This window comes from Cajanus cajan, chromosome 6, assembly GCF_000230855.2.
Source record: "Cajanus cajan strain Asha chromosome 6, NIPB_CcT2T_4, whole genome shotgun sequence".
In the NCBI taxonomy this organism is placed as follows: domain Eukaryota; kingdom Viridiplantae; phylum Streptophyta; class Magnoliopsida; order Fabales; family Fabaceae; genus Cajanus; species Cajanus cajan.
The window spans coordinates 13580780-13593452 of record NC_138522.1 but is presented as its reverse complement, the minus strand read 5'-3'; positions in this window follow the sequence as shown (position 1 = coordinate 13593452).

The following is a 12673-nucleotide window of genomic DNA, read 5'->3' as shown; positions in this document are numbered from 1 at the left end:
ACGGGCCGTATTGACACCAGGGGCCGTACTGCGCCTCACCCCTATAAATAAGACGTCATTTGGACGTCATTCTACACTTTTCCACACTTCTTGGACTCTCTTCTTGAGTATTCTGGGGTTTTTGAGCAGTGTTCTGCCCTAGAATCCTCTCCGAGAGCCGATCCGACGAAGTTCTTGAGTTCTGAGCATTTAGCTTGAGAATTCGAACTAGTCGAAGGGAAATCTTTTTGATTTCCATAGTAAAGATTAATTTTTAGGGAAGGAGCGAGCGAGCGTGTAGTGGGAGGGAGCGCCAAAAAGCCTCCTAACATCTGTTTAGATATATAAAAGCACGCTTCAAGAGGTTTTCCTTAAAATCCCTTCTTTTATTGCTTTCTGATTGTCGCATATTTAATTTTGTCATCATGTAGATATTTAATTTATAATCGTTTATAATAAATAGGGGTAATTTAGTAATTTTGCACTGTTATTTAGGAAATAATCCGTCATAGGGAACCCGAAAGGGGCGTTGTGGGGTGCTAACACCTTCCCCGCACGTAACCGACTCCCTTACCCGACTCTGGTTGTAATGACCAAGGTTGATTTATGAAATCAATTGCCTTATCCCTTTTTCCAATGTTTTGAGTAAAACATTGGTGGCGACTCCAAGAACCCTACCTTTTGCGAAAACCACTAATCCATGGAGGGTCCCGCTTGGGGTTAACATGGATTGGTGAACCATTTTAATAAAATTGTTAGTTCGACAAGGTCTCAGTTTGAGAATAAGTCGTTCTAACAATCCACCACTTTTCAAAACATTAAAACGAGTCCGACCATCGTCGCGAATGCCAAGGTCCGTTTCGGCGGGTGGCGACACTGGTGAGGTTACCTGGGAGGTGGAGAGTCAATTCAAGGAACAGTATCCATTCCTCTCTTCAGGTAGACCTATTTTCGGGGACGAAAATTCCTATTTGTTGGGGAGTATTGTAACATTGTTAAAAAAAAAAAAAAAAAAAAGAGGCTGATTCAGTAGCCCAGAACGGGCCGTTCCCAAACCGGAACGGGCCGTTCCAAGCTACTGAATCGAACTACATATTGTAGTTGAGAACGGGCCGTTCTGGGAAGGAGAACGGACCGTTCTGGAGGGAGCACGGACCGTTCTGGAGGGAGAACGGGCCATTCTAGAGGGAGAACGGGTCGTTCTGGAGGGAGAACGGGCCGTTCCGGATGAGTCCCGGAACGGGCCGTTCTGATTTTAGAACCGGCCGTTCTGGGCGTTAATTTTGTGCGTGATTTGGGAGTTCGGAACGGGCCGTTCTGAGCCAATCTTCAGGTAAGGGAAGCTAGAATATTTGTTATTTAAGTTGCATGTGAGTTTAGAAACTCAATTGATGCATGAAAGTTGAGGATCCATGGCTGGATCGGAGAATTCGCTAATTGTTCAAAGTCTTGGAAAAAAATGGGGTTTCTGGTGAATTTGATGCATCAGATGAGTGCATGTTGATTCTAGGTTTATTTAAGTTGTATGGAGCCTATGCATTGTATTTTGTGTTTGCATGTGGCTGGATTTGTTGGTGTGGATGAGAGTTTGTGAACTCTGTTACTGGAATTTAGGCCGGGCGCAGGTTGAATGCGCTAGGCGTGGATGAGTCTTAGGATTCTCAGGCTGGGATTAGGCTGGGCTAGCTCAGGCTACGCCGAGCGTGAATAAGTTTATGAATGAATTGATGCTTATGCATGTTTAAAATTGAAGTTTTAGATCATGTATGTATGATATATGATGTATGGTGAGGTGTGATTCATATGTATGCTTTGTGATGATACGTATGAATGTTTGAATATGATATGACATGCGTATATGTTCATATGAGTATGACTGTTGATCATAATGGTGGGCAGACCATTATGGTGTATGATGCATTATTGCATGTGATGTCTTATGACATGTGTATGATTGTTGATCATGATGGTGGGCAGACCATTATGCATCTGATTGCATGTGATGCCTATGGCATGAGTCTAGCCTAGGACTTGAGGAGAGGAAAAATATTTTCGAACTAGAAGAGCTCACATAGAGTCTCTTGAGAGTGGTGCTTGGATAGGCCACTGATATATGAGAGTGGTGCTCTAGGAGGCCACTGGATTTGGGAGAGTGGTGCTCAGATAGGCCACTGGGTTGGGTGAGTCTCCTCTAAGTCCTTAGCTAGTGTTGGAGCGGGGTATGAGGTCGAGGGTTATTCCCTTAACCAAGTACTCGGGAAGGTGCCTGGATCCTTGCGGATAGTCGATGGGCGAACTCCACAATTGACTTGGTTAATGCATGTCAAGGTCGTGGTAAGCCCGTGCCCAGCTGTGCTATACCTGACGGTGGATCTGGACTTCCAATTGTGTAAGTGACATCATCCGAGTAAACCCGAGGGAGGATTATATATCCTGTTTAGCTGTGACCGAGCGAGCGCATTGGGCGTGAAAACGGTTGGGGTGGTTTCGGTAGGATGGAATGTCACTTATACAGCTCTATTGTTGTGGAGATCTCCTAGGTGTATGCGTGACGACGCATTAGATGATTGATATGCATTGATATCTGTCATGAGATGCATTTATTGCATGATTATTAATATGATGAAGTGTGGTGTTTGACTTCATGATTGGTGGATTGTATTTTATGCATGAGTAGTATTGGATAGAGTGTATGGTGTGACTCTATGAATAGATTGTGTAGTATAGATTATTATGATTCATTTGTGAATTCTAGCTTACCCTTCTGTTTCCATGTGGTGAAACTGCGATGATCATACTTGGTATGGGAGCAGGTCAGGGCTAGCTTGGAGTCGAGGTGACCGCTGCGAGACGGGGAGTTTGATACTCGTGTTAGGGTTACCATTTTGGGTAGCGATTTTTGTCTGTTTGACCGGCACTAGGGAATATTATTTTTGGGATGACTGTACATATATGGCATTTTATTTTTGTATTTAAAGAATTTTGGTTATTTTTATTCTTATCTATACCTGTATGTATGAGTTATCCAATTTAATATTTTCCTTAGTTCACTAGTAGTAGTGCGATTCCACTAAGTGTAGAGACCATGGCGGGTCGTTACACTAGCCATACCTAATCAACCCTACAAGAAGGTGATCAACCATATGGCCTCTATTCATCAATAAACAAGCTTCCAAGAAGTTAGATTCAAGTTAAATTTTCTTACTATTTAGAGACCAAGCATGCTCCAACCCTATAATCGTGGCCCAAATCTCAACTTCCAAGATATTGCATTTGCCCAAGTTCTTGTAGAAACCTTGAAATCTACTTTCCATTGTCATCCTTTATAACTCCTCCACATTTAACTTGGATACCCCCATGTCTAAGTGATCCATCAACATTGACTTTATGCTACCTTGTATGAGGAGGCTGCCATCCCACTTCCCTGTTGTCAACCCTTATAATTTTGTGGTGGTCAATCCCTATAGTTGTATTGACCTCCATCACTATGAATTTGATCTTAGACAAAACTTCTTGAAAATTCCAATGGATACCCTTAAAAATAGTTTCATTTTCAACATTCCAAATGACCCACATAATGATCCCAAATATGGATCACCTATAGCTATAAGGTTTGGACTTTATATTGGTAGTGATCGAATCTTGCACATAAGGGTTGTTAAAGCCCTCAACAACAAGTTTGTGGCTCAAGCAAAGTTAATCCTATATAGGACTAACCCATAAGCAATCCCTATGGATATAACAGTCACTTTCCACAACACTATTACATAGAGGACAAAGATTATCTTCTACTAAATCACAACGGAGCCTCCTAGAGTTAGTTTTGAGACCATTATGCAAAATGACCTAAAAGAAGCATCTTATACGATGAGGTCCTTTCCACCTCCACTCGATTTTCCAATTGAAATGTTGGTTCATGTGATTCAACCCCTGAATGGATCTATAAGCTGACTTCACAAAGAATCTACCATCAAGGGTGAGACCCCACAAAGCTTGATCATCCCCATGGTGAACCAAGGGAACAAGATAGGAAAATTTTGATTAAGGACTAGAACTGAGAGACAAGGGGCCATACAAGCTAACATCCATCTTCCATCTAGATCAACGTACATCGCCACTTTGTTATTAAAGTTATTGGGGGTTGGAATGGCTGTCATAAGAAATATAAGGGGTTCTTCGAGGGGCAACTAAGAATCCAACAAAAATTGCATGGAGAGGCCATTACCCATAACTCATTTGATATTCTTAATAACCTGATCCCACATAGCTACAACACCTTTCCACACTTAAGAATCTATATCCTTCTAGCAAATATTAGGAATAACCTTTTGGCCATAGCTATACTTCGCCTAGATAGTTTACACCCATAGATCACCCGATTTGGAAATGAGATCCTAGGAAACCTTCATCATGAAGGTTTTGTTCAAAAAGCGCATATTGAGAAACCCCAAGCCTTTATCCTCCTTCATCTTACAAAAATCTTGCCAAGAGATAATATGTCAACCTTTACCTCTACTATTGTCATTCCAAATGAAGCACCTTTGTATGCTTTCCAAGTTGTTACAAGTACTTTTGGGGATAAAAATAGATTGTATGGTGTATAGTGTCATGGCTTAAATGACACTTTGAACAAATGTAGTTCTCCCAACAAAGGATAGCTGACTAACCTTCCAAGACGAAAGACGTTGATTAGCCTTGATAATAATATGGTGATAAATGTATATAGTCTTCCTAGAATGAAGCAACGAGATTCCTAGGTGTTTCCTTAGGATTCAAAGTCACTTTGAAACCTCCCATATTGACCATCTCAGAAGTAATGGTGTGATTGAGTCCTTTGGAGAAAAAGACCCTAGTCTTAGCATTACTAACCTTGGCTCCAACATAATCATGGAAAAGTCGTAGGCAACAAATAATAACCCCCATTTGAAACTTAGAGGCCTATAGGCATGGCAACGGGGCGGGGCGGGGGCGGGTTTTACGTTCCCCGCCCCTGCCCCCGCCCCCGCCCCCACTCCTACCTTTTTTTTTTCTTTTTTCTTTAAAATAAATATGAATAAATTTTAAAAAAAATAAAAGAAAAATAAAATAATACAAATATTTACATATAAATATTTCTAATTTTGGTTAATATATATATATATATAAATACTTTTTTAATTATATTATTAAGCAGGGCAGGGGCAGATACGAGGGCGGGGGCGGGGCGGGTATTAACATCCTTGTCCTCGCCCCTGCCCCCGATTTTAACAATCGGGAAAAACTCGAACCTGATAAACACGAGTTTTCCCCGTTCAAATCGGGACGGGTTTGGGCGAGTACCCACGTGGGCGAATTAGATTTCCATGCCTAGAGGCCTCACTAAATAACAACAAATCATTTTCAAAGAACAAGTGACATCCCCTTGCTTAACTCCTCCTGGATCAAGTGCGAATTTCTCTCCATAAATAAAATGAAAATATAAGGAGACAGGATGTCTCCCTGGAAAAGATCCATTTGATGTTGAAACCTTTCAGTTTTACTTTCATTGATATAGACTTGAAAATTGACAAAAAAAAGATACATCAGTATATAACATTAATGAATGTATCATCAAAACCTAAGCTATGAAAGGTATCTACGACAAAACTCCACTTGATATTATTATTGGTTTTTTCCAAGTTAACCTTGAGGGCCGTAAACCCCCTTCTTTCTCACAGTATAATAAGTCTCTTATGCTAGGGTGACATTATCTCGCCCTTGTCTTCAAAGAATAAAGCTTGTTTGCCTAGGAGAAACAAGTCTAGCCATGAATAGTTTTAGGTGAGATGCTACAACCTTGGTCAAGGCCTTGTATACAACATTACACAAGTTAATGGGCATGTAGTCCCAAATAGAAGTAGGATGCTTTCCTTTAGGAATAAACACAATATTGGTGTTTTTCAACACCTGAATAGTAGAAGGATTGGTAAAAGTTTCTCTAATACATTTACACATGTTTCCCTTGACAATACCCTAATAGGATTAAAAGAACAAAGGATACAAATCGTCTAGTCTTAGTGCTTTTAGAGCCCCATGTTATATATGGAAACCTTGATCTTCTAATTAGTAGGGATGGTTTACACCAACTCAATATCAAATCTAGAAAGGGAAGGAAAAGTGTTCTCAACAGCCAATCTTGATGAGCATAAACATCCTTAAACTAGTTCTTATAATAGAGTTCACTGGTGAGTTTAATCTCTTCCTGACTATTAAACATTATCCCTTCTTCCTCACTTAGAGAACTAATAGAATTTCATCTTTTTTCTAAACAACTACCATATGGTAAAATTAGGTATTCTTGCCCCCCAATTTGATCCAATCATGCTTAGCCCACTAATACCAAGACAAGTCTTCTTGGTGGAAGATGTGTTGATACTCCTTTGAAAAAGAAATCCTTAAATTAAGAATACTATTAATAGGACCCTAGCTTAGCCTAGTCTCTACTCCTTCCATTCTAACCATAATCTTTTTTTCCTATGAAAAATATTCCTAAAGGTAGAATAATTCGATTGGTTCGCTCAAAACTAGAAATCACACACAACCTCATCCTAAAAATGATTGTTTGCCTAAGCATCAATGACATCCTTCTCAAACGATGGATCAGCTAACCAATTATCCATGAATCTAAAACCAATATCCCTTGTTTCTCTCTGGTCTTGATGATTAACACATATAAGAATAGGCGAATGTAAGAAAAGGAGGTGTTTTACTAAGGTTTGGGAAAGGTAAATCTCCATCCCAAATTATAGAGGGCTCTATCAATCTTCTTGGCCACTCCTTTGGCTTCCCAAGTGAACTTAGGCCCACAAGCCTAAACATCCATCAAGGAGCATCTCTAAAAACAATTATTGAAATGAGCCATGGAAGTTTTAGCATCACCACCACCATGCTTTTAAATAAGATGGAGGTAGGTGTTAAAATCTCCCATAATCACCTAAGGTTGATCAATAGTCGCACTTAAATCCAACAGACCTTGCCAAAGGAAACACCTCAAGTTTTATCTTAGCGACCTATACACACATGTAAAACTCCAAGCTCTACTACCGTAGGAGTGATATGGGAATGGATAAACTAGTTATAAAAGTTTTCTCCTTTTGAAACTAAGGCCTGACTTTTCTCCTTATATTTCACATTTTCCATGTTTGAGGTTGGGCCTTTATAAACACTACTTCATGACCTAAACATCTAGCTATTTTCTTCAAAATAATAACCCTAGTGGTTTTATTATCCTCATGTTCCAAATGAACATTAGACTGAGAAAGGGGTTCTTGGCCAAGCCCATGGGTCTCCTTATTTTTAATGGATGGGCCTTCAAGGGACATGCTAGCCTTTATCCTAGGGATAGCCTAAGGTGTAGGTGGTATGACTAACATTATTACTAGTGTTATTCTTGTGAGCCCCACTTGCTACAACCCTCTTTGGAGAATTGTTTGTTTCCACATCCCTAGGGACAACCCCATTTTTGACATATTTTTTTTATTCATACTAATCCCATTTTTTTTAGACATATGACATTTCTCCAATGTGCCTTGTGCCCTCCTAGGTCTTTATCAACATTCCAAGATGCTACTTTGTAGCAAGTGTCTTGATTACATTCACAAGAAATTAGCATACCAAAACAATATTATAATAAATTTTAGAAGACAAGTAACAAAAGCACACTAAAAATAAACTCTAAAAGGAATATGTGTGACAACACCAAAGAATTACAAGAAAATTAGATAAGCAAAATTAAGGCACGATTTGGAAGCTAGAACATTGAAAGAATAGTCCTAGAATTGGATCACAAAAGTAAGAAAGGCTCAAATCTACTTCCAAATCACATGAAAATTTAATTCAAATGAAATGTGACGAATATTTTTGCAATACTTTTTACAAAATTCTTCAATATTTTTTTATCACAAATATTTTCTTATTTTTCTTGTATTTTCTCTTCTATTTCTTTTCTTTCTCCCTTTTTTACACTTTTATTTTTCTTTCTTTTAGAGTTATTTTGTGACTATTTTTATTTTTTTATAGGCATTGTATTTGGGTAACAAAATGCTCCAAAACAAGAATGCAAAATTGTAAAAAAATTAGTAGAGAAAATTCAAAAGGATTAAAAAAAATTGGTGAAAATTTTGCTACTACTATTGTTTCAACTTAGGTCTTCGATTCTCAAACTTTTTGAATTTCAAAATGATAGTTCAAATGTAATACTATTGTAGCCTCAAGAGTTTTAATACTTCATCAAAATTTGAAATCAATTTGAATCACAAAAAATTCAAGGAAATAAGAAATAGTGAAAATTACAAGACATGTAAAAACCTAACTCTACTAGAAACATGTTAATGATCTAATAACATGCATGAAATCAAAGATCATAAACAAAAAAAAAACATAGAATAGGTTTAGTCCAAGCACATATACATGTATTTTTAGCAAGATTCAAAAATTTAAAAGAAGTGATGACAAAACAAGGACTAAATAAATCTTCTTAGACATAAGCATTTTGCATAGATATTTCAAAAGAAAATTGGCACATACATCACACGAACAATTTTCATGCTCCTAACATCATTTTAAAAAAATCAAAAAATAAATGAAAGCTCAAAGAACAAGAATCCTAAGGTAATACACAAAGATTTGGTTCATAGAAACTAGTACTAAAAATTGTTAAACCAAAATTTTTTCAAGACATTTTAGATCTATAATATATCATTAAAAAATTTAGATCTAAGCAACAAACACACTACAAGACATGTAAAAAACTTTAAAAACCATGAAAATGTTTAGAAGAAACCTCCATGGAAGAACCAGACTCTGATACCAAATATGATGAAATTAGTTTGGAGATAATTGTAGATTTTTTTCCAACTAGATTCAATATGCTCCAAATCTTTTTCCATGGATTCCAAAGCTTCAAAAACTTGAAAATAATGGAGGAGGTGAGGCATGCCACTTCTTAAAGAAGATAAGCAAGAATGATAAAGAACTTGTCACAAGGATGAAATTCTTAATAAAAGTTCATAAGGAGAATTATCTCCAAGAAAGACAACTAGACTTTTGGAAGAGAAAAACTTAAGTTTATTTCTCAAATGGCTCAAAAGTGATTTGGCCAAGGTAGAATACAAGTATATATAAGATTTGGTAGCTTGTGGTGCAAGTTAAACTGGCCTAGGTTAAGGGTAACCTAGGTTAGATTAACTTAAACTTAAGATTACTGACCCTATTTACAAATTCAAATATCGAAATTCCCTCCCAAAAGTGTCACTATCTTAGATCTAGGAGATCCAATAGTAGTTTGTCACATTGATAGATCAATTTTTGTATATGTTTTTATGTATTATTTTTTGTTTATTTGACTTTTATTAGTATCATATCATGATATATTAAATTTGATTTATTTTAGTGAGTCATTTTGGTCTTAGTTTAAATTTTAGTTAATTTTCATATTTTTTCTTGTTTTGTCATTTTTTTTCTTGTGTAGCCTATATCTAGAGCTCCCGACATCGAATTTGGAAGTTCTTGGTGTCCTTGGAATGATAAAAGAGAGTTCTACAACTTATCTATTGGGAGCAAAGATCAATTTAGACACTAAGTGGCCCAAAAATGGTTTGCAAAGTTGCAATCTTGCATAGCATTTTCTTTTTAGAATGTAATGTTATGATTTGTTTAATGATGTAATTAGTTGATTTAGTGGGTTGAGGCTTTAATTACTCTGATAAAGCCTATTAGTGTAGTCTATAAATAAGTGTAGCATATGTACACTTAATATCATATACCTCATTTTTCAGAAATTGAATTACTTCTCTTAGACGTCTCTCAAAATTCTCTCTCTCTCTCTCTCTCTCTCTTTCTCTCTCTCAGATTTCCTCTTTTACTTACGCGAATTGGATTGCTATAATATGATCATGATGCATGACTAGTTTGTTAATCAATTTTAGGTTTTAAGAACGATGGTAAAATTTGAATTCCCGGTTTATTTTTACTTAATGAATTCTCTATTTCTCTTCTTATTTGTTTTAGGCTTTTGTTTTGTTTTTCATGATTATGAATTTTCTTTTGGATCTAAGACAGAGATTGATGATTAATTTTATATCTAAATTTATATTTAGAATTAGACCTAAAATAACTTAAATTGACTAATTCAATCATTCACCGTTTTTGAATTTTATTAAAATTCTAAGATTGTGATTGCGTTTCATGTTTTGATGGAATTCATAGATTTAGATCTACGTTTTTGATTAAGTTCATGTTGAATTAAGTTGATCGAGAATTCAAATTATTATTGAACTGTGAAAATTTTACCGTACAGATTGAAACCTTAAATCGATACTTCTCTGATTGAATTTCTTATTCTTAATTCTTTGTTGATTGATTGAATATTGTTTTGAAATATTAAAGATTCTCTTACTATTTTTGTGTGATAAAATATGAATTAAATGTGCTTGTACATTCGTGGAGAATGACCTAGGTTATTCCTTGTATTGCAAATGTTTAAGGGAAATCTAGTTTACTTTTGATAGTGAATCGACAACACTATCACACATGGAAAGACAAGGAAAGTGTAACTCACATCAACATCTTAGATTTAGAAGAGTCAATGGGAGGTTTCCACTTGGCAAGATGTCTAAAGTGTGACTAAATAAAGTTGTGTTACATGTTGGCTACTTGAATGACTTATGAGACACCTTGTCTCCTCCATGTTTAGACGTCTACTTTCATTTGTACAATACAAGTGGAAGGCCGACCACTTAGAGCATGTGTCCAAAAAGGTGCTCATGGGTCATTTAAGCCTAATTAGTCTAAGTAGTCTTTTCTAGTTGCACCCATCCTAAAATACTATTTATACCTCTAAAATAAAAAAATACAAGGAAATAAATTCTTACATCACTTGACTAAAAATACAAGGTCAAAAATAAGGAAAAATATATATATAAAAAGAAAATGGATTAAGTTCTTAACCTATAGCTAAAGAGGAACTTAGACCTTCTACCTTCATCATGAGGACATTCTTTTGGCACCCTCTTTGACATTTCCCTTGTAATAGGACCTTTGGAAGGAAATATGTTATCACATCATATCATGCACATAAAAAATCTCATATTGCATATAAACACAAAGCCTCAAGCACAAGGTATCACTAACATAATCTTTTATCATCATCATAAATCATTCACAAACATCCCTTCACATTCTTGCTCTTTCTTAATCATTGATATAAAATTCTCAAACCATCTCCAAGATTAAACATTTAAAGGGTAAAACAATTTACCATTACAACTCTCAAACTGTCTCTTAGTATCTTAAGCTCCTATGTCATTGTGAGGTATAAAATGTGACATATGGAGTTATACCTATGATATCAAATTGATCTCAATTTTTTTTTAGAAATATAATACAATTATCTAAAACTTCTATGTTGACCTCAAGAGTTAATTTTCCTATCTACTATTTTTAATAATTACAAAATTCTAGCTTTTTCACCTGAATTTGACTGCTTGATCTTTTCTCAATAATATGATCATAACTTGAGTTTTAGACTTTCTTTTTAGGTGATTCCAACATCCTTTGAAATTTAACATTTAGGACTATAACTTTCATAAAGGTCACAAAAGCAAACTCAACCATTTACTCACTTAAGTGAGCCAATTGTTTGCTTAAGCGAGATTATCTTGCTTGGAGCGAGCTAAAATTCACTCAAAGCAAGCTACTACCCAAAACTCTCTATTAGGACTCACTTGAGTGAGCCTAAGGTTGCTTGAAGCGAGCTAAATTCACTTAGAGAGAATATAAGGTCTCTTCATGAGTAAGCTGCAGCAGTACAAAACTTGATATTATACTATTCACATGCTTTTAACCTTTCCTACACCATTCCTTAACACCTTTAATCCAACTCCAATTGATAATAAGTCAAATTACAACCTATTACTATATAATTAAGTCATCAATTACCCAAATCCAACATGAATTCCATATATTCATGTAATTAACATCAACCTTCACTTTGTTTTATAAATTCATGACCATAATTCTCAATGCGAAATCAATTATACATACAACATAATCATACATATCATGCTCATAAGAAGAGTACAAAATCATAATTTCACTTCTCAAGTCAAACTATGAATTTTCTCAAGAATTGCATACACAATTAAAAAGAGAACGTAACCCCAACCCAATATAGGTTAAGTGACTCTCAAAGGAGAAAACCCTCACTCCCCCCTTACCTCCGTGATTACTTGTTGATGGATGAATATCTACTTCCATTGCTCTTGCATTCTCCTCTCTATGTTCTTCAGTTCCCAAAAGTGAGAAAGTGAGAAGCGTAAAATATATATAAAAAATTATAATAAAAACCCATATTTTCCCCCAAATACTTATTATATCAAAATAATTTCACAAAACTTTTTTTCATTTAATTAAAAACAATTATTTAAAAGCATATAAATATGTTTATAAAACCTATTTAATTAATTAAAACATCCTTTTAATAATTTTTAGAAAACTTGGGATGTTACAATTTTCTCCCTTTAAGAAATTTTGTCCCTAAATATTTACTGTAAGAAAAAGATGGATGGAAGAAAACACACGGACATACTTTTTGAGTAGTGGGACATGCAGCAACAATAAGAATGTTTGGAAAGGAAATAGACAAGGTTACATGATAGGCAACTTCACCAACTTTTTT